At 44.1% G+C, this 23,041-nt stretch overlaps 1 protein-coding gene and 1 long non-coding RNA gene across 6 annotated transcripts in view; one reads left to right on the top strand and one right to left on the bottom strand.

The window, feature by feature from the left end:
• The window catches only part of LOC139103462 (synaptogenesis protein syg-1), a 256,134-nt gene that overhangs the window by 140,413 nt on the left and 92,680 nt on the right, over positions 1 to 23,041 (top strand). The gene's annotated exons all lie outside the window — the stretch shown is intronic.
• Positions 1 to 23,041, bottom strand: part of LOC139103465 (uncharacterized) — a 62,447-nt gene that overhangs the window by 9,909 nt on the left and 29,497 nt on the right. The window contains exon 3 of one of the 2 annotated variants that reach the window (XR_011545896.1): positions 17,212 to 17,251. This is a non-coding gene — a long non-coding RNA (uncharacterized lncRNA). Of the gene's footprint in view, positions 1 to 13,077; positions 17,252 to 23,041 lie in introns of those variants that run through there. The other variant, XR_011545895.1, reaches the window with a different exon arrangement.

Here is a 23,041-nt window from a genome sequence, read left to right as displayed (position 1 = left end):
CGTAATGTACTTTTGCGTACTCGTAGGAATATAAGAACAGTATAGCTTGTACTTTATAAATTAATTAAATAAAAAACCAATGACGTAATGAGACATATAAACGTCAAATAGAATTCCGTGATATTTATGCAGCAGTCGGTGGTTTTAATGAGCGCAATGAATTAATTAGTTATTTTAAATTGTCAATCTTAATTTAATTGATAGACTACATGAATGTACTTAACTAAAAACTTAATGCGATTATCGAGCTAAAGTTGATTTCTCCCGTCAAGTTCGTTAAATTGTAAATTTAATGTTCTACCTAGATAGATGTAGAATTATAGAAAAATATATTTATATATTATTAGGTTATAAGTATTGTGTGAGTATATATTTGCGAACATTTGCCAGAGTGATTGAATAATATTTTATAAGAGAAACTTACTTCTCAAATTATTTTCAACGCGTTGAATATCAGAAGCTCTCTACATATAGAAACCAATATAACTCTTTCCAACTGCGTATTTCATTTTTCACAGCGTCGTCCGCACTTTTATTACGATAAAGGACTTATGTAAAAATTTTGAATATGAAAATAAGTTCGATGAATATGTGTGTCACTGAGCTTTATCGTTCACGTATGCTTGTAACTTTTATGTTTTACAATATAAACGTTTGCACTGCAAACATTTTCCGTAAATGTGCCGCTACCGAGTATTTCCGAGAAAGCACATTATGAATTTAAGCATCGGCTTGGGAACTATTATTAAATACTGTTACCCAACTCGTACTGGTAATATCGGCTTTAACTTGATATTGGCAAAACGACGTGAATAATAAATCCGCTAATGTAAGTGAGATTCTGCACCTCGTGAATTATGTTTGCGTTTTGTAACAACCAGCTACGAAAATGGCTTGCGTCTCTCTTGCGGAAAACTTGATTAGAAACGCGTTAACGACCGAGAATCGGCAAGCCATAGGAAAATATGCGAGGCAAACGTGTAGACATTTTAAAATACGGTCGAGCCACTACGTTGTGAAATAATCCGAGGATCCATAATTTTCGTCGCGTCCTATCTTGCGGAAAACTAAAAGGGCCGAGTTTCCCGACCGCGCAGAAATCACGCGCGCCGGCCCGAGAATGTTAGATTATAAAATATAATCTTTTAAAGTCCTCGAACCGCCCCAAGTTTTCTTTATGCGCGAAAGTTGGAATCAGATCTCCCTGGAGGAGAGCACCACGGAGTTTATTGAGCTATCGGCGGCGTAACTACTTCCAAAGGAGAAGAAACGTAAAACTCCCGTATTCCAGGCTACGCCCGACCCAAAAATCAAACGTCTTTAATTTAGAGGGAACCGTCGGGTCCACCGGATCGGCGCGTTTGACGAGGAAGGGGGGGGGAGAGGGATTAAGACCGGCTGCCTGTCCCCGGGAAATCGTTATCGAAAGAACTTCCTGGCTGCAACCACGCGCTTGTTCTCGTTCGCCCATAAATTGTAGCTCGTTCCTTCCGTTACGAAGACGTCAAGTGGCCGCGGACACTCGATATTTCAAAGTTTCGAGTGACTCGCGTATACGTAGACACGCTTGTCGTTATAACTTCCGAGAAAATATTTCTCGCGCCCATCATTTCTTTTTTTTTTTTTTTTTCTCTTGTTACTCTGAAATTGTTTTTTATTGGCCCCCTAATCACTTTCTAGCTGTATCGAGTTAGTAATGGAATATTTTTTCCTTCGTGTTAAACATACTTCTATCATGCTACACACACGAATGTCTTTTTAATACAGAATGTGATACTTATCTATATATATATATATATATATATATATATATATATATATATATATCTACATTCGTAGGTAAACATCACTATCCAATCTATCATCTGTTGCAAATTGTAATTGCATGTTACACGCATGCCCGATGCACGCATGTTGATCGCTTTAAACATGTTTAAATTTTACGATCCGTTCTCATGTTCATTGTAAAAAATACCGACACTTGAGCGTTCGCTGCGCATTTGATAGTAAATCTAGATACGTTATTTCCAATTTATATTGTCGCTTACCTTGAGTAGGTGGAAATAAAATCAGGAAGTCACAATTTAGCAGTAATTTTATAACACAAATAATTGATGACAATTAAATTAACTTTGCAATATACGTATATGTATAATTAGCCGTTTCTTTCGCGAGCGAGCGGAATATAAAAGGTATTGATTGTTAAATATACCGTCTGATAACAGACGTAAGCTGGTTGGAGTTCAGTTTCCAACATACGTGCGACTCGATCGATCAATATTTGATAGCTTGATTAAAAATCTCGCCATATAAGCGTTCAATATCGAAGAAATGTGAATCTCGTGTATTATAACAGTTTTCTCGTCGAAGTTGATTTATATCAGTCTATCTGATCAAAGTCTCCGAAAACTACTTACTACGGGACAATATTAATTACGGAATGATGTTACAACGTTGACATTTAATTAAACTGGTATAATTTTGAAAAAAAAATGGAAAAAAGGTTGTCTACCAGCTAATTGCACATCGTGTACTGTAAGAAAGACCCTCAAGTAGCGGCGGCGAAATTTACTTCAAGCTTCCGGGCACTTATTCGCGATGCATCTGTATCGTTAAATGCGACTTGCGGCGGATTTATGCATACCGCTATGCATGCAAATAGCCCGAGTGTAGTCTCGTGCATATCGAGAGAAAACATAAGCGTGCTCGCGAGGTTTCGTAGTCGTAACGATTGCGAGGGGTATCATCGTACTTTTGCTGTTTCTCTGCGCGCTTTCGCGTTTTAACTGCACCGAAATGGGGAAATGCGCGGTACGCGCCGGCAAGTATGTAAAAAACATGCTTCCGCAGTCATCGAAGAAAATTAAATATGTAGATATACCAGACACGTTCGGCGATTTGTCTGCATTAATACGCGGATTCAATTAGAAATGGAATTTATAAAATCGAAGAAATACGCCGCGCAAAATTCTTTCCCCGCGCGCGATTCCAATAATCTCTGTCTTTTTATTATTAGACGAGACCGAGAAGAACGCGTTTCTGAATTCGCGCGGGGCATGAAGAGCGAGCGTTCTCTTCAAGATGAATACGAGATTATCAGAAAGCCCTTCCTCCAAATCTCTTCCGCGGGTTTTAAGCAAAACGTACACGTAGAAAATAAATTCATATAAGAGTCGTTAAATTGCTTTTTCCGCATCTTTTTTAATTCTTTTTTTTTTTAATATTTTATTGCAACCTCCGCCTTCGTTATAATCTCGCACGATTCATGTTTACGACTTCCATCCGCGGTGTTTTAATACGTTTATTACCGCGAATGGAAAATCGGAGCGGCGCGGCGGCGCCAGCTCTCGCCGGTGTGCGGTAGCCCATCGTTAAAGTCATTAATAAATTAATAAATAGTATATTGCGCGCGGGCGCGCTTTGATAAATATATACCGGGTGGGAACGATAAACGTCGATTTAATGAAGTTATCGCGCTGGTGGCACAGTGCGATCTCGGGCGATTTATCGCTTGCCTCCCTCTCAGGTGCGATAATTGAAACACACAACTTTCGGCGGCGCGATCGTGTGTGGTCAGCGGCCGCAACAAAAGGAACGCACCTACCCTTGGCTGAGCTAAATGATAGATTATATGACGAGCCGTATATTTTGCCAGCGTACGAATATGATCGATGCTTATTACCGAGTATATAGCCGAACCGAAATAATAGACGGTAATTGATATCGTAACGTTACACTTGCCGCCGTTGGCGCGGGGATAATTATTGTGTCACGCGATGGCGGCGTACGTATCTTAATAATTTCAGTAGCTACGATTTCGAATATTTAATTTGCGAAATCTCGCCGGAGAGATTTAAGTCTTGCTTTGACAAAATGTGCGCGACGCAGCATCGGTAAGAAAGCCAAAGCGTGACGTGAACTGCGATATAATTGGATCAATGATTCAGGTCGCGTAACTTAGTCGCGGGATCCTTTCGTCAATTAAGCGGCTAATTAAGCAGCTTGTGTAAATTCCGTTCGGGCTACGTGCCGACGTTCGTTTTTGTTCAATACCGATTTCCGTCCTCCTCTCCTGTCATTTCGATATAGCCGCGCCGATTCCCCGGCGACCAATTTCATACTGCGAAACGGCAGCGGGCTCAATTAGAAAGGACGGCGGGTCCCTTTGTTTCACGGCGAAGGAAGGGCGCCGGGCGCCTTCGTTAAGCAAGATAACTAGATGAAAGGAGAGAATGAGGAATTAAAAGGATAATTGAGATATCTGTGCCGCGGAGTCCAAAGCCGTTTCTGGAACGAGCACGTGCGCGACTTGAAATGGACATATCTGAAATGGACTCGAGGCAACGTTCGTATACATATCTATCGGGACCGCTGAAAGGTACTACTTTCAGCGAAAATAAATTACGTGAGATATAATACGGTTAGCGTAACTTTCCGATACATTAGTTCAGTTCGGGGGTCTGGGATTTATCGACCCTTCGCAGCGTCGACCGAAAGAGGCTTTTTCAGCATTAGTTGCTCTCGCTTTACACGACACGCTACGAGGCAAGAACCTTTGATTCGTAAGTAAGTTTGCATCTCGCCCATTTTGGGGATAACTTCCGAGTTCACGAAACGGGCCGTCGCCATTCGATTAATCACTCGCTGAGAACGGCAGAGAAAAACACGGAAATGCCTACGTACGAGCGTAATGTATACAAGGTTCTATTCGCAATGTAAATTTTTTTTTTTTTTCACCGCACCTATCGGCATCCGAATCTTTTTGATACACCGTACAAAAGAGAGCCTCAAAACGATTAGTCTCGAGACGAAAGATACGCAGATGGAGAATAACGTTGAGCCGTAAGCGGACAGGTATTTTAAGTCGTATTCTAAATGATGTAAATAAGAACGATATCTGGGATAGTGAAGTACTTTTGCGGTGAAGATCTCGCGACATCGCCGGAGAATTGAAGCGAATAGAAGGGATCCCCGGGAAAACCACTGTCTCGGCGTAATATTCCCGTTTCCGACGTGCGAAACATTTATCGATGAACCCGCGCGCTCGCCCTGACGTACGAAAAATTTCCGCCAGACACGTGCGTTCACTGCATACATTACGAAGCCATGCGGAAACGCCGAGTGCGAAATCGACGGTCCTCTCATATCGCGCGCTTCCTCGCGCGAAACGCGAGTTTTCCGAAGTTTAGGTTTGCAAGCGCGCGCGTTCTTTCTCGCGACATGTAGCAATGTAGTAAAACAATCTCTTAAAGTTTTATTTTATATGCATTTATGTCAGGAAAAAAAAAACAAAATTTATACCCGACATAAAATAAAATTATAAATGAGAAAGTAAGATATATTTTATTTGCGATAAGCGAGACGTATTTTATTATCCATTGCAGTAATATCTGCCAGAAGCTGCAAGTTAAATCATAGTGTTGCGACTTAACAACGGCGAATTTCGATGAAAAGACGAGACGACGAAATTTCTTTTTTTTTTTTTTCACTTTTATTCGGAAGATTTTTTTCGCGACGGGTTCGTTCATCTTCGCGAACAATGACAGTCGATCTTATTTACGCAGTCGCAGCGGCAAATAATTAGCGAGACAAACGAGTGAAATTACTCGGCCGCCGACAGGAAATAAATCAGGCGTTCCTCGCCTCCGTGAAAATCCAGGGCGGCTTAGGTGGAAAAGGCGAGGGGGAACAGATGGAGTTAAGGAAGTGTAAAAGAAGAAGCAGGCGGTGGTATGGTGGCAAGGAGGAGCCGGATAGATACCGAGCAAGAAGAGGGTGCCTAATGAAATAAGGGTTGTTAATGAGAAGCCGAGGGAGTACGTAGTGCCTTTCGCCTTGAAACCTCCCCCTCCCCTCCCCTTTCGAGATTATGCCGATACATTCATTCGCGGCGTTCGCCCGATCCGCTGCCGTTTTTACGGAGCTCCGAAAGCGATAAATCATCTCGCGCAAAAATCTCGCCCGCGGTAGATAAGCGGAAACAATAGACGAGTATAAATAGGACGCAATCGCGATCACGTGCGCGCCTTGCCGCGCGCGCGTATGCGAGTGCTTGTCACGCCGCAAAAACGAAATCTCATTGTGCAACACGGGAGGGAGGGGACAGAGAGAAGAACGGTCTAATAAGGGCTGCACTTCATTACCGGGGCGTAGTAAAGCGTTTTATATTCAAAACGCAATGTTCGTGTAAGTTATCACGCCTACGGTCAAAAAGAGAGAACCCGGGGGTTAGCGCATGCCGAGTGTGCTGTTTACTTTTTACCACGAGTAGGATAGAGAGAGAGAGAGACAGAGAAAAAGCGAGAAAGGGCGATAGAGAGAACATTGTATCACGTGGAATATCATGATTTATGGAACTTGGAGCAACCTTTACCGGGCTTTATCGAAAAGCCATTATAACCCCGTGGATTTATGTAGTTCCCTTAGATACTTGCCAATGTTCATTGGACATCCACCTCGCCAGATGTCGATGGCCTAAAACTAATATTAACCGGGTGCTATCTGCGACGACGAATCTTGTAAAAGTAACAGTGGGATCTCGCGTGACGTTCTACGCTTTCATCGTGACGTGCACCTGTCCTGCTTTTTTTTTTTTTTGCTCTTTAAATATTCACGGCCAATTTGAAGAGAGTACACGCGCGATTTATCATACCTGAAAGTACCTGATATCCCTCGATTGTACGGAGAATGACGTGCGGTATATGCAGTTCTACGAGGGACACACAATCGGTTTCGAGTTTCAACCGCGGCGTATTTTCTTTGCGCGTATTTCCATTTATCTTACTCCACTTTAATGTATTTAATATTAATTATAAATTTATTATTTAACGCGTTATCTCGTATATCATTTCTTGCCGCGGTATTAATTTCAATAGCACATTTTCAGGCGAACTTTAGATTTAAAAAACGCAAATTTAATTCGAAATAAAATTTAAATTAAATTTCATCAAAACATTTTCCAATCTCTTATTTGCAGTAAACCTTTATCCCCGCGTTTTGTAACGCGAAACATATGCGTGAAATATTACTGCGCGCAAAAATATCTCGAATTACCTTTTACACGAATACATTTAATAGTTAAGAAGTAATTAATTAACATTTTATTTCCACGTCCGATTTTATATTTAACCCCATCGTCTAATCCGTTGACCGTCGGCCAACAATTTCTCAGGTGATGTCCGCGATTTTATTCTGTATTATTATACGGCCAGAGAACAGAAAGATGGAGCGCTTCCGGCGACGTAGTGCAATAAAGAAGGATTCTGTTAATTAAAAGCGAGTACAATCTTCGCGTTTGTCCGTTCTCTCGAGACTAAGTTAATACATCTCCTTCGCGCGTTCCTCTCCGCACTTCGCGGAAAGTTTCGTAAAACTCGACGGCAATAAACCCGGTAACCATTTCTGAAAATCCTTTGGCTATTGGCTCCGGCGCCGGCACCGGCGCTCCCAAGTTGCCGCTGCATCGATGCAGATGTTGTCACCGCCGCCGACTCGACAACTACAACACCTGCACCGGAAAACGAGAAAGAACCTCATTGAAAATAACGAGTCCTTAAGCAGTTTCGTAGCACATCGGCGCAACTTTTCACGCACACCACGGAGACGTTCGGCAAGAGCCTTAAAAGTTCTACTGCCGGCTCGAGGGCCAGTTATTAAAATTAATAGTAATCTCCGAAAAATGACCAGCATTCCGCGGCATCGTGTTGCAGAAAAGTCGCGTCCTGCGTAACGCCGTGCGAGAGTAAACCTGAAGTGCGAATTACGAGAACGGTACTTTCGAAGTATCGATAATGATTTCTCGCGAACTCGCGGGACCGAGGCGGAGAAGTGGCGGCGAAAGTTTACACGTTCGAGATCGAGTTTCGGAGTACCCGGCGCTAGACGAAAGATCGTCCCCGCCTCCGGTCGCGTTTCGGGAAACGTGCGCTACTGACTTTTGGCATGTCTCCATAATTGATTTCTCTCTCAGCGCGACGTCGCGTCGCAACGAGGGCTCATTACCGCTCGTTTTTATCCCGCATAAGTTTTATTCGTTACCTCCGACCGCGTGGCGCAATCCGTATATAGCTTCTCTCGTTGCGAAATGCGGTTTACCTACCGCAACGAAAATCGTACGCGTAAAGTTATGTAAACGTACTTTCGCGCGTTCGTTTTCAGAGTGCACGTCGCGGAAGGGCGGCGAGATGGCCCATCCGTTGTGATCAAGCCGCTGACCGGAAACACAGTGTATCCGTAGCGAATGGTTTTTAACTGCGGCAGGAATGGACTTTTAAAAAATATATTGAAGATATTTCTATTTTTTTTTTTTTTGTTTGTTTTTTTCTTTTTTCTTCTCCTCCACAAGATTCAATTTAAGTTTTGTTCAAACAGCAGTAAGCAGAAAAAAAGAAACAATTTGTGGATCATGTTTGTCACTGAATTTTTACTTGCTCGAGAAAAGATTTTTTTGTATATTTAATTCTGAACTAAACGCATCTGCTCGTTTCTACTAATCCATCTACTTATTTATAATTTTCCTAACTAGCGATTACTTTTATATTTCGTAAATTTGTGTTCCTGTTAGTGGAAGTTCGCAATTCTATTTTCAGAGCACCTTCAGCCATTCGGACATTTTATTATTTAAATATTAGAACGTGGAATAAATGCTGAACGAACAAGGGTATTTCGGAGGATCAGTGATTCGCGAATCAAGTTTGGAAGTAGTTTCGAAATAGCTCCGGGATAAACTATCTTTTGGTCTGCCATTCTACGGAGTTTAGAGTACAACTACAAGTTTTCTATTAGATTTCGACGGTGCGCCGTCAGTTTCCGAAGCTATTATTATCTCATCGAATATTTCGGCGTTTGTTAGAATAAAATTGACATTACGAGCTTCCCCGGCGCGACTTAGTTTATTAAGGTGTCAGTCTTGTTTGTCTAGGTAATGTCCCGTTTCTCAGCGGTGATCTGCATCCCGCCGAGAGATCAAACGATCGAAAGGCGGAAGACGCCGGTGCGATTCCGCCGAATACCCAGTCGCCTGAAACTTTGACAATCCGGCGGTATCTCCGCCTTGAAGATCCATAAAGTCTGAAGAGGTCTGGAAAAGCCACGTCGCCCGCGACGTGGTAAAGGGACGCGAGGGAACGGGTTGCAGGTGAAACGAGAGAGCGCCGGCGGTAAAAGGGGAGGTAGAGAAGGAGTAAAGAGCGACGGGGGAGAAAGATTGTCCGAGGGAGGATAAAAGCGAGCGCGGGCGTTGAGAGAAAACACGTGGGATTTCTCGAGGCATGTCGCTTGGTGGCGAATCGGGCAAGTTTCCCCGAATTGGCTTTCCCGAAAGATAGCTGCCGATGGTGACCTCCGCTGAAAGTTGGAGGAATTTCTCGCCTTCTCACCCCCCTTCCCTTTTTCCGCCGCAGAGTCGCAGCCGTCCTTGTATCCCTAGCTTTCCGTCTTCGCCTCCCGAAGGCAGATCGCGAGAGCTCTGAGGCTTCGTGTCGATTCTCTCGCGTGCCCGCGCATCGGGGTTTGCTGAAATTTCTCGCTCGACGCGAACAGTTACGACGCGGATACGATAAACCGTGTTCGATGAACCGCGAGCCTCGCGACAACGACAATATATACGTTTGAGATATTCTTCCCTTCGGTGAAAGTTAACTCGCGCCCTCCTCCAATAAAGCGCGCGTGATACTATCGGGCTGTCGCTACGATCGTTCGGAGACGCCGCAGGTATATGTATAGCGGAAAATAACAATGCACTCGGCGACGCAGCTCGCGTGTAATGCTACTCGGGAGACCGAAGTGGCTTGTCCGCGGCTTATCTTCTCGCTGAGAAACGGCACAAATCTTCGTTTCTCCGTGATAGGCAGTTCAGTTTTATCGCGCGCGAACAGACGCGGCAAGGAACAAACCGGAAAGATATGAGATATGGAACGCACAGGCGGGCTACATGAAATGCCACGCGTTGTCTATTTGACGGTAAGATTTACGTGGTACACGCGCCGTTGTCTTCGGGAGAGAAGAAAATCGTTCCTCGAGTCAAAAAGGTACGCTTTTCTTGAACATCCTCGCGCAATATGCGAAACTCGTGGCATTTTGCCGGTGCAATGAATATACCCGTTGAAAGCGGGACAGGCGGACAAAATTGCGGCGGGCTCGCATATCCCGCGCTCGCGAGCGGGTAAAATCCGTCGTAATTAACGCGAGATTCATAAGGCGGCAGTGGGTATCACCGGCGCGACGTAAAAGCCCTCGTTATCTCGGTCGACGGTGATTCCCGTCACGTTTCGACCTCGTCACGCGCGCCCGGCGATAAGACAGCGCGCTGCCTCGCGGAATTTTCCCGCGGAATCCGAGGGTCCCCCGTCCGCGCCGACGTCTTCTCCCTTTGCGGCTCCCCATGCGTTAAAATTCACTCCCCGTGGGGTGGCGGTGGCAACCCTTGCCGCCGCGGGGCGTCGCTTCCCTCCATTATGCATTCCTTACTATTGTTGTTGCGCCGCGCGGAACAGAGTGCTCCCGAAACAGGTAATTTCAATGAATTACTGCAACGCTTTGGTGTTGCCGGCGCCATCGGTGCGCTTCCGCGGCCTCGCTCGCGTACACGCCGCAGCCGCATTTCCAGGTGGCGGAGTACGCCCTGGGGCGGTTACGGGCGGCGCGACGCTCCCTGGATATTACGCGGATCTACTTGTCAAGCATTAACGTGTCTCAACTACCGAAGTTTTGCCGGCTAAGGGCTCGGCGGGCGTGAGCAAGACCGGTGTAAATAGCTGAAAACTCGCGGAGGTAGAGTCTCTCTAAGCGTACCCATCGTACGTATACGTTACGTTAATAATATGTTTTGTTTCAAAATTGTATCCGACAGACGCTGAGCGAACCGCGCGGATCATTACACGGCGCGCTTACCGTTAGGACAATCAGGTAATTTTCTCACGTATTATTATCGAACAGAGAAATAAAATGGGACGCAGCAGGCGGATAATTACATCGCGGTAGAATTTGACGATTGTTGTATAAGCAGTTCAAGAGAGAGAGAGAGAGAGAGAGAGAGATGTATATATATACATAATTGCGTGTTCCTTGAGTGTGTTTTCCCGAGGGAAAGCCCGTGATTTTCTTTTTTTTCGCACAGAACTGCAAACGTCCGTAAAAAAAAAAAAAAAAATAAAAAATGAATATACGCGGGTGGGATTAAATTTGCAATTCTGCTGATGGATGCACACACCGCCGTCGCGCTTCCGCCGCGAAAGGTTTTAATTATGAGAATAAAATTAATTTACGGTATCGCATGAGCAATTTCAGAGCGGCGTGCCGGTTCGCCTTGAATAACGCGACGTTGCTTTTCTCCAGTTTTCACCCGCTATTTAGAGGCGTAATCACGACGGGGGCGCGCCACTGGGGAAGTCCTTTGAACGTTTGTAAACGTGCGATTTGTGCCGTAGCATTATTCAAGCGAACAACACCGTCGATTATTTCGCGTTATCACGCGCGCGGAGTGTACAATCGCGGGAGCATCGAGGAGGCTTCCCTCGCCGGTTCGGTTGCCGTCCGATGTTTAATTTTCTAAATGGAGCGGCTCGCGAACATCTCCACTTACCGCCAACGCTTTACTTTCGCTGCACCTCTTCGCACGCTACTTTCTTCGTGGCATAATTGAACGCCAACTCCGATAATTTGTTTCGAAATCTTTAATGAGGCGTTAATCTTTCGAGCCATTCTCCCGCGTCGAATAAAGCTCCGGGCCGAGCGTGATTTAATTTCTACGTAATTTAAATGCACAATTATTTATTTCGACGAACTGGATATTTGGCGGCGCTATACGCTCCGTGACGGAAAAATACGAAAGCTACGACTCTTTTCGCGCACGGACAGTCATGTTGTTTGCTATCGTTACTTTTAGGGTAACTGCATCACGTACGCGTGCAGTTTGCTTGTTTTGAGTTCGCAGCGGGATATTGAATGGATATCTTTTTTTTATATATATATATCTGCTTTACATAGCGGATGCATACGGATCGGACGATATTGCTTTCCAAGAATTGAAATTATCCCCCGAATGACGCAGATGTCGCCGAATGCATCATCGATGCATACGTGTCGTTGAAACAAAGGTCAATATACGAGCCCGAGCTCTGTGCCCTGTGATAAAAAGAAAAAAAAAAAAAGTACCGTGTGTTTCGCATTCGTCGAATCAGCATAGAGCAGCGACGGTAAAACGTGGAAAAATTAAATTTACCCTTCTACGTTGCATACCAAATTCTATTATTCTGAAAGCATGCCCGTTGTATTATACGGTGATTTGCCCGCGAAGCTCCGAAAGAGTGTATAAATTACGCCGATATAATTGATTAACGTCAATTAGCTTGATCGTGTACGTACTTCTTGGCCAAGTTGTTCTCGGCAAGTAAAGTTGCGCGTTATTTCGCTGGCAAATATGCATCTCGATTGCGCGCTATCGGCGCGTTATCTTTCTTGCGACAAATGAGCTTCGATCGTACCTACGCCCCGGTGAGAACTAAATGAAAAGTTCATTTTCCGATAATTTATTTGGAATTATTTTTCGCTAAGTAGAAAAGACGGCCGAGAATTGTGATAGCACTTATCGTTAATTGATTATAGTAACGGAAATCGCGGGACAGGCCGCACATTAATTAAACACGAAAAAGGACGACGACGACGACGAAACGGATGCGAACGAGTGACGCGCTAAATTTATGATCGAGTTGAAACTTGCTGGATATCTTCACCGCGCAGCGCGTCCCGCGGAAGATATCATTGTTTTAACAAAGTTTTAATCGGCTTATATCGATGAGCCTGTAAAGCTTGCTTCGCGCCCTATTACCCGTTGTTTAGCCACCACTTTTACCATGTCGGAATTTTTAATCGTCATAAGAAGTAAGCCAAGTTCCGCGTGTCACGCTTTCGAAAAACTTTCAAGGCAATGGTCTGTAATCTTCGGAGGGAAACTTTTATTTTTTTTTCTTTCTTTTTCCCCTTCGCTGTCATTAAAACTTTAAGGCCTGCGAAGATCGGCCGGCGTAATTAAAGCACACTTGCCCGGGATGTTCATTAAAGGCGAAGAGTTAAGGTGCATTTCATCAAAAGTTGGTGAATGTATCACTGCGACCTCCCTTTGTATACCTCAACCTTTCGCTCGCGAGCTATCACGTAAATAAGAGAGCCGCCGTATAAGCTGTATTTTTTAAGTTTCGGACTTTGCGACGTTCCGTCGGATTACATCGCTCGGTTATCGGAATAGTTCGCGCTTCGACATATTAGACAGTGCGCGAGAAATAGGGAGATCGATAGATTTAAAAAGATGCGTTGTTTTATAAATGTATAGCTAAAATTTATTGCGATTAACCGGTATAAGAAAAAGTTCTGTGGAAGAACTTTGGAAAATTGCTTTGCAGTTTATTGTAAAATTTTATCTCAGCATTTTCGACGAGATTACAGTTGGTAAGAGAAAAACAATCGTAATCCACGCAATTTCCTCTATTTAGAATGCGTAGCTTTGGAATCGTGCATTATAATGAGCTACATGTAAAACACTGGAATACGTCGGTTTCTTTTGTACCTTTTTCTTATCGCAGGATGCAATTTTATGTTCCGTTACGATTAATTCTATTTAACGTTTCATATATTCGAGTCATTCAGCGTTTCGCTGGAATTATTTATTTTACTGCACCGACTTAAAAAGATAGCGCAAGTACGTACCACTTAATGTATGAATATTTCTGCCACTGCCGAATGCAATGAAGATTTAATCCGAATGCAAATGCATGTCCACACTCAAACGCGAATGCACATTTGCATCGCAAGCTCTGCTTAATGATCTTTAATTTACATTTACTCGTTTTTCATGTCACAAAATCTACTTACTTGCGCGCTACGCGTAATCATTAAAACATTATTCTTCTCGAGATATATCTTACAAAGTAGACAAACATTTTAATCGGACAATCTGCTTCCTCGGTACGTTGATTTCCGTTCATTCTGATTATCGCGCAACGTATATGTGTGCGCCACGCGCGAAATAAATATTAAACTTTCTAAACGGTTCGGGATTGCATTCCGGACAAATTGCCCGCTGCCTTAGGTGTCGCAGCGGCTGATTTCATTTCGGATTTATCCGCGTTAATTATGAATGAGCCGGCTCTTATTCGCCGCGGACGGACGACGGCGGGTCCCGACGCGAAATATATTCGCGGCATTTCCGGCACGTGCGCTACGTACGGGATTTATGCTCGTCGTTCATTTGCCTGCCAGATTTAAGTTCTGACTTCGCGTGTCCCCGGGATCAGATGCTCGGCGGGTCGACGATATCAACGGTAAAGAACGGCCTCCGGATGCTGAGAGCCAAATCGCGCCGGGAAATTACGCGATTCGTCGTCCTTGGCGACGACGTTGCCCGCCGCCGCCCAGGAAACAGTTGTTAGAACGGCCATTTCCTGTGTTGCGGAAAAAAATTAAGCGATTTCGACGGGGGATGGAATCTTCCCTCCCCCCTCGTTGCCGGTTAAAATTCTCAGCACGCTCTAACGCTCGATTTATTTCAATGCCCACCTCCTGTCGAGAGCTTAATAGAAAGCTCGCCCCGCAATCTTAATGGGTTTTCTTTGTGCGTCCGATTGCACTCCGTTTCCTCGTTCGCGCGTTCCATCGCGAATAATTTCGCATAAGCGCCGCGGCGCGACGACGACGCCGGCGATGCGAAACGCTTCTTCCTTGTCGGGAAGTAGGTACGGGCGGCCTCCATGAGCTTTTCGGTAAATTGTCGCGAACGAAGCGATTCTCTTCGGGAATCGGTAACTCGAGAGAAATGTTTACCCTCACTCTACCCCGCGTGCAAACAGCGCGAGCTATTGTCAAAATCGTTGTTACACAAATTAGTCGCTTATTTAAACGTATCGTGTTTCGTTGACGTATTTCGGTATGCTTAAAATAGAAAGCGAAACGAGTGCAAATACAAGGCGTGAAATTATCGAGGCAATCGGCGGTTCGAATACAAATGTACGGCGAAGCGATATATTTCTATCGCGGCGTTTATTACTCGCGGAAAAAGCTTACCGAGCGATGCAACGGATGCAGAGAGGCGATTAACGGCAGCGTACGCGAAGTTTAAAACCAATTACATAATGCTTCGTGTAATAGGGCCGCGTCGTCGCCCTGTAACGGGGGCGTAGCTCCGTAATAAAATAATAATAACGGTTGGATATATAGAGGAACAATGTGAGGTGGGAGCTTTCCATCCCCGTCGTAAATTCACCACCGACCCTCAGGGGGGTGCCTTTACTGCGCCGCGTCTGTGAAAGTTGCGTTTTTCCACTATCTCGACAATCTGCGCTCGGATTAGGAAACGCGTCGCGTTCGCGTCATCGAGGGGAGCATAAAACATACCCCGGTATTAAACATGTAGGACGAGCGACGGCGCTAAATCTTCCTCAGATGCGGCACGATTTAAACCACCGACACCCGCCACCGTCATTACTTCCCGTTTCGGATCCTTCATTTAGAAACCACCCCCTCGACGTCGATTTCTCGGTTTAGCCGCAACGTGCCGCACTTATCGTGGCATTTCTACCCCATCTCGTTGTCGTTCCGGTGGCTACACCTTCGCTCGCTTCCCTCGATCCCCTCCGTCACCGTTCCCACCGCCACCTTTCCGACACTCTTTTCTCCGAGCCGTTCGACGATCCTCTCGAGATTTACTGCCTACCGTACTTCCTTGCTCTCGCATACCACGACGACGTTCTCCACCATCTTTTCCACCTTCCCCGTCTCGCCCTCGCGACCTTCCTCACTCCCCTACCCTGCCGGCACATCGTCGGCCTTTCTTTTCCGCGAACCGTCGCAATTCCAGACCTGCCAATTTTGATTTATATCCGGACGATCGCGTACCGGCCACGACCTATACGCCGCCGTTAGACGGACCGCGACTCTTCCGGGCCTCGAACGTTCATCTCTTCTAATACGTTCCCGTTCCCCGTATCCACGGGCGTCTCGATACTTCGTGCCCGATGGCGCGCGACGCACGCTCGATTCTCGAGTCCCATGAAATTCCTACTAGTCTGGAAAGGGGAGGGACGCGTATTAACCTTTAGGACCACGGGATAGCGGATGGGACGATGGACCGATACGCCGCGCGTTTGCTCCGTCCACCGCCCTCCCATCCCCTGTCTCCTCTACCCGCCTGGACATCCAACGAAATTACGTACGGTCCTTCCACCCACTCGTCCTGATTTATCGTTTTCCTTCGAGAGCCGCGATAACGCATCGGTTTACACGCCGGGCCGCATGACCTCAGGTTTATGCATGTGATTTATGCGACATTATCGAGAAAAATTCTGCGCGCGCGGGGAGGGGGGGGGTAATTTTTATGTATTCGGATGTCGAGTTTCGATAGCGCACATGTAAAATACGCGCCCGGCAAAACAATGTATATAAATTAAAGGCGGCAACTAATGTGCAGAAACCGCGAGTGAGCTTGATGCGTATGTTGCAAATATTAAACAGATATATTGCACGATTCTGTTCGCTAATTGTGCGTCGTGTTGCAACATTGTTGTTATTATACCTCTCTTCATATACAATTTGTACTCTCTTTCTTTCTCTCCCGCAAACAGAGAGTCAATTACCGTCGACAAGCTGTGTGAATGATCGCTAGTTATATGATCGCAGTCATAATTAAGTATAGCGCTGGATTAAATGAGATTTTATCAAAGAAATAGTCGGGTATAAACTATTTCGATTAACGTTATTAAACCGCGGGAAATAGCACAATCGCTGACAAGTTCGGGAGTATGGAAAAAAATGTATTATATGAACCTGAGTTTGGATACTAATTACAGCCGGATTTCATCGCATTCCGTTGCCATTAATTAGCAATCCAAAATAATTAGCAAATCCATTATCTATAATCAATAATATATAATATCCAATAATATGTAATCAATAATATTATTAATCTACAATAATTAGCTCGCATGTAACCTACAATCAGAAATAACTATCTAAGATTAGCATTCTGAATTGAATCCATGCACTGTTGAACTCACAGTGTTAAATTAATGTAATTTTTAGTTGTCGCTGCTTTCTTTCTTATTATTTCGCTTTTTATTACTTATATTAATTACTTTATTTTAAAATGTTATTTATATTATTATTTTACGTGCAATGTATCATGCCCGGTAACATTAAAAATGTGAAAAAATAATTTTGACTCACCGGTTGATGCTGAACAGCGGAGTCGTACATCTGCGATAATCTGTAACATACAAAAATAAAATGTATTAATTAAAGAAACGTTCACAATAATGTTCACTTTAAGAAAATTAAGTTTACACGTAAATCTAATTAGTTCTTTAACTAATGGCAATGAATTAATTTAGCGCTATAAACTCATTCGGCGGTGCATTCTAATACAGATAGAAATACATTCTGATAGCCGTAATGAAGTGACGCGAGAAGCAAAAAGGAGTTTGCACGAAGAGTAGCGCGCGGCCCTCGCTCGATCCCTCGGTAAAACTCAACGTTGCTCTGTTTCAATCAACGAGATTTCCATTCATTCAATTTAACTGAGTGCACCGTGACTCCCGCCGTTCGCAATGTAAACTGCACGATGCACGCGCGAGGGAATCGGCATCGCGGTCACTTCCGCGAGAAGACGAAACGTTACCGATAAAATTGCAGCCGCGCGGTACTCGCGCGGCGTATTAATTCGTATCTCGCCTCTTGCACATTGTGGCATTAACGTTATTATCTTCGCCCGCAAGTTCCTTCCGCCGAGAGGCGACGGCTGGGTGTCGGAAGAAGTTTACGGCAAGGGGGAGCTAATTCGCAGCAATAATTCCGCCCGCCTTAACCGCCGGCGCCTGAATGCGGTTTAACAGGATGTATAAGCGTCTCTTACCCCTGTTTGCGCCGCGGAAGGATTAAGACTGAAGACGAAGAGGTGGTGGATGCCACGTCGGCATCGTCGACCGAGAAAAGACGTTTAACGGATAGGATGCATCCCTGCCCCACCCCCCCAATCCTCCCCCGCCGTTCGCCTAGTCACCCAACCGGCGAGAATGCACTCTCCTGAGATATTGATCTGTGCGTGTGCTCATTTGCATGCACAGGGCGGATACACGGTGTCTCCAAAAACGTTACTTTACGCCCCCGTGACATTTGCGCAGTCTATCTTGGTATCTCGCGGAAAACGTAAGGAATTAATAGTCCCTCTCCGTCGAATTTAATAGGGAGAGTTAGAGTTTTCTCCGAAATTAAGCTTCCCAAAGGTACGGCCGGATCGAAGGTAATTCATATTAAAACGAGCTCTGAAATCACCTATTTTAAACTCGCACGACGACAGCCGCGGTTTAATCTTATCGATTCGAACGGAGAGCCACTCGCGCGGCGTCGGGGCCAAGAATAAACGCCGATCAATAGATTATCCGCTCGATCAAATACACGTACAATCTAATTTTCGTAACGAACGCCTCGGGTAATAACTTTCTGTAGCGCGGGACGTTCTTGCGGATTCGGCCGGAGACGGCCCGGTCACTCCGACCTCCCGATCGATGATCAATAATCTCCAGTAGGTACGGGGCTTTCGACCTCACGTGTACATCCACCGTATCACGCGGCCATAACTTGCGCCCGGTAATTGCTTTGGCTAGAGACGATTGTCGTCGTTATGGTAATATTCCTGTCGGGCGGACATGTGCTCCAATCATCTCTCTCGTGCACTCAACTCCTTCTCCAAACGTATAATCGTCCGTACTAATAGCAATCGACGAAACTGCCAATTACCAGCGAATATTCTTCGTGCGAGCTATTCAACCGCGCTTGGCTTATGGTACGGTCGAAAAGCTGGGAATTTCGCCGCGGGCCGTTCTCCCGGGCGAGAAAAGGGATATTTCAGCTGATATTGGGCCTTTATACGCGCCGCTCGTAAATACAGTTCCTCTTTTTTTTTTTTCTCTTTTTTTTTCCTTTTTTTACGGAAAATAACTGGATGCCGCCACTTCGCCCGGGATGTACAGCATCGTCGTCCGTAGTAGTACGTTGTTACGAGGTGCGTTATCTTGAGGTTTCATAAAAAAATGATCTCTCTATTTCGCCGGGCTTTGTCGCGCTGCACCTGTTTGTTCACGGCGCTGCTACGAAGGAATAAACAAATCGAAGGTGGCGATAATCGAAAAATCTTAGCGAGAGATATTTTTCATTTAATACAACCTATTGTTTAAAGGTCTCGTTACGTGCATGTCCGAGTTCGTATACATAATTGCGTTGCTCCCGGACATTCTCGTGTTTTATCCTGTGTTTATTGCGTTACCGGGTAAATAAAATACCCGTTCAACTATTTCGTTTGACGAGAAATACGCGACGCGCGCATTCAGCAGCGTAACCAACGTGCTTTCCAAAGTTGGTTTGCTCGACCTCAGAAAGTTCGCCCAGTAGAATAGCACTGTAATTCAACTAACAATTATTCGTGGTCTACCTCTTAAGCTAATTCCTCAATACAGACACTAGCACAAATTAACCCAGCTACTAATTACCCAGGTGATCTGTTCGCGAAACACGCGCGTGTATGCATATTGAAATTCTCGTGTGAATAATTTTGTAAGAAGTATATTCTACAAATTTCCGAAGGATTCAAAATGTAATCCTCTCGGACACACGTATCGTAATAATAAAAGTTGCTTTTCTTTTTTTAATTTTTTTTTTTTCTATCGCGAACAATTTATATTTGCAAAAAGTGTGTTATCGATTAAGTTACAGTCTCTTGGGAAGTGTAAAAATTTTAACAACTTGAAAATAGAAATGTCACGAGAACGAAATTTGTATCGAGATTTCAGTATCGATTTCACGAAGGGAAATAACAAGATAAATAAAAAATTATTTCCCAGAGGGATAGCTACGCTCGCGAAATTCCTCAGATAAGTACTTGACGTGCTTCTTTACGCATTACTGAATACGCGCGGCATAATCTTTGCGAGGTATAGATTTACGGTGCGCTGCAGGTATAGCGCTACGATTCTAGTAGAGATGATCTATTTGAGGGGGGGTTTGGGATGGGTTAACAAGTTGATTCCACCGGGGGAGTGACATTATCAGTCGCAAATTATAGCACAAGCCTGAAACCGAACTTGTCACCCCACGCGGATTCGCGAGCCTCCGTTATTCCCCTCGTTCTTGCTTAACTGACGTTGACGTACGCGCGACTAAGTGTGCTCGATTGCAAAGCGCGTGAGATTGCGATTTATAATTTGCCGCAATGTGTTTTGTTTCGCGCCTCTCGCGACGTTGATATTTAACATCGCGTTCCTCGAAACAAATGCACGAATAACGTGCAGTCCGGAGTGTCGCATGCACCTCAAATATTCTCGACACGGAATCGCAAAACTAAGTTATAGTCTGCGACGCCACTAAAAAATGTACTACGCTGCAGAATTCGGTGTATCGGAAAGCTACTATATTTTCTCGGTTGCCAGAACATCTTTTCTGTATTCCGAACGAAATGTTGGCTGTAAAAATTATTAATTAGCGCGTGAGAGTCGTCAACGAAAATAAGGAACAATATCTACTAATTACAATGACCCTAATTCAATTTTTTTATCTTCTAATTTTATCACTCGATAACTTATTACTTATAAAATTTTCTTTTGTATTTGTTCCCAATTCTTGAAACGGCAAAAACTGTTTGATTCTTCTTGAAGAAATTGGAACGCAAATAAATAGCGATAAAAATTGTATGAACTAATTAAAATAGTAATGTTGCGTCTTGCGATAAAGCTTACAGCGAAAGAACACGAATGGAAATTGATTCCTACCGTTATTTAATAATTAGCTAGCCAATTCGTCATTTTTCGCCGCGTAACTAGTGTACTACGCGTACTGAGCTATCTCTACGCGCGCTCGACTGCCGCGGTCGTTGACCTCCGGGCCCGCCCGCGCGTCCACCACCACGTGGACCGTGCGGTATGATGGCCGTCGACGCACGTGATCACGACGTGCGAGGCAGTCGGCGGGTCCGGCGGCCGACGTGCAAGACAGCTGGGCGCCAGACCTGTCACCCGCCGGACCCGTCGACTGCCTCGCGCACCGTGATCACGTGAATCTGTTTTCGTCGGCGGCTATCATGTTGCACGGTCCGCGCGGTTGTGGACGCGTGGGCCCGAAGGTCAGCCGCCGCGGCAGTCGAGCGCGCGTTACGTTGATCAGTACGCGCAATAATATACTTTTTTACAAGCTATGGCTAATACCAAGCTAGCTAATGCTAAGGAATAAATCTAATTTGCGCGATCAGACTAGTAAAATCAGAATAGCTAAATAAATTTCTACTCGGGAAGAATTTGTCACGAAAAACACAAAAATAAAATAAAATGAAATAAAATAAGAAAATAAAAAAAGAAGCGAATACGAGATCACCGCGACCTACTCTGGAATCACTCATTTAATTTAGAAGCGAGCGAATGCAAGATTTAATTTTATTCAATCTTCTCGTTCTTAAAATTCTTAACGAGGGTTAGTTAATTATTGAAAAATTTCCGTAAGTGCTTATTGGAATAGTTGAACCTCGCGTTCTATTTCGCGCTAATTGCACATCGTCTATATGGCATACCGAATATGATTCATTACGCATGTACGATCGTGAGTGGTGTATTTACTCTCACAGAAGTAAATAACCGCGTAATAGTAATACAGACGCCAGAGGATACCTGTATTTAACGTTAGCGGAAAATTATTTAGACAAATGCACTAAAATAAACGTTCAATATGTATACGAGCAAACCCATTCTGTCCGTCATGTAAATTTAGCTTCCTATTTTATAGAACTTAATCATATTTATACACAAAAACTGCTAAGAGAATAATAAAGCTTGACGCATTATCTCAAATTACACGATCTTAATTGCCTTACATCCGTAATGTATTTCAGCATCGGTAAAATAGTACGTTGGCGTTACACACAAGTGCACAGATGTTTTTCGCCGCATTATTTTTTGTAACGCAGAGGAAAACTCTATTTCGCTTTTCTCAACGGAGGGGACAGGTGCCGCAGCCTTGCTACACTAAATGCTATATACGTTCGGAATATTCCTGACACGGAAGGAAGCTGCGATATAACGAGTGACTGGAAATCAGGCTGCTGCAAAATGCACTACGTTGCAGAATTCATTTGGGCACGTGAACTTTGCCTCACACGTGCCGCATAAAATAGCGACATTTGGCGTGCTAAGGTACATTTCTCCGTATGAACAAAAAAAAAAAAGGAAATAAATTGTAACAACACTCAAACTCTTTTTTTTTCTTTTTGTTACGTTATTATCACAAAAATTATTTAATATTTTTATATTGAAAAACGGTATTATTTTATTTTTACCAACGTTATAATATGAAAACGGATAAATTATTTTCCGCGATACGAACGTGGTTTAAAATCGTAGTGGTTATTACTTTATACGTTCATGTATTTGCGACGTCATTGAATTAGAACAAAAGCAGACGATTATTATACGTAAGTCAACAAACTTCCGGTCTTATCGTCTTTATATAATCTTCGTGGAGTATCAAACTGCGGGCGTGCTCTTATCGTTCGAACATAATTCATGCTCCAAGAGGTTAAACGAAATCTACATATCGAACGCGCCACAGTCAGTTAAAGCCAATTGCGGGAATTTACATACCATCGGAGGCTGAAGATTTAACTAACCTCATTGTAAGAACTATTCATCCAGGAACGATTTTAATTTCCTTCGTTGGTCATCAATAACGATTCTTCAAAGTTACATTTCTTTCCTTTTTTCTTTTCCTTTTCTTTTTTTTTTGCGGGAGGAGAATTATAGAAATAAACTTTACTAGGAAAGAAACTTCTTTCCTTTTATCTCTCCACTGAAAAGAACAGAAGAGGCAAGGAGAATGGAGACCAAAAAGGGCAAAGGTAAATGAGAACATGTATGTATATTGAAGCAAGCTTTCCTTATAACGGAAGACAAGAATCAAGAAAAATGCACCCGCCACGCTTTCACAGGCAAAACTTTCGTACGCGAATAACATGCCTGGAAAT

The sequence above is a fragment of the Cardiocondyla obscurior genome, linkage group LG06 (assembly GCF_019399895.1).
Source record: "Cardiocondyla obscurior isolate alpha-2009 linkage group LG06, Cobs3.1, whole genome shotgun sequence".
NCBI lineage: Eukaryota > Metazoa > Arthropoda > Insecta > Hymenoptera > Formicidae > Cardiocondyla > Cardiocondyla obscurior.
This window is presented reverse-complemented; position numbering and strand designations above follow the sequence as displayed.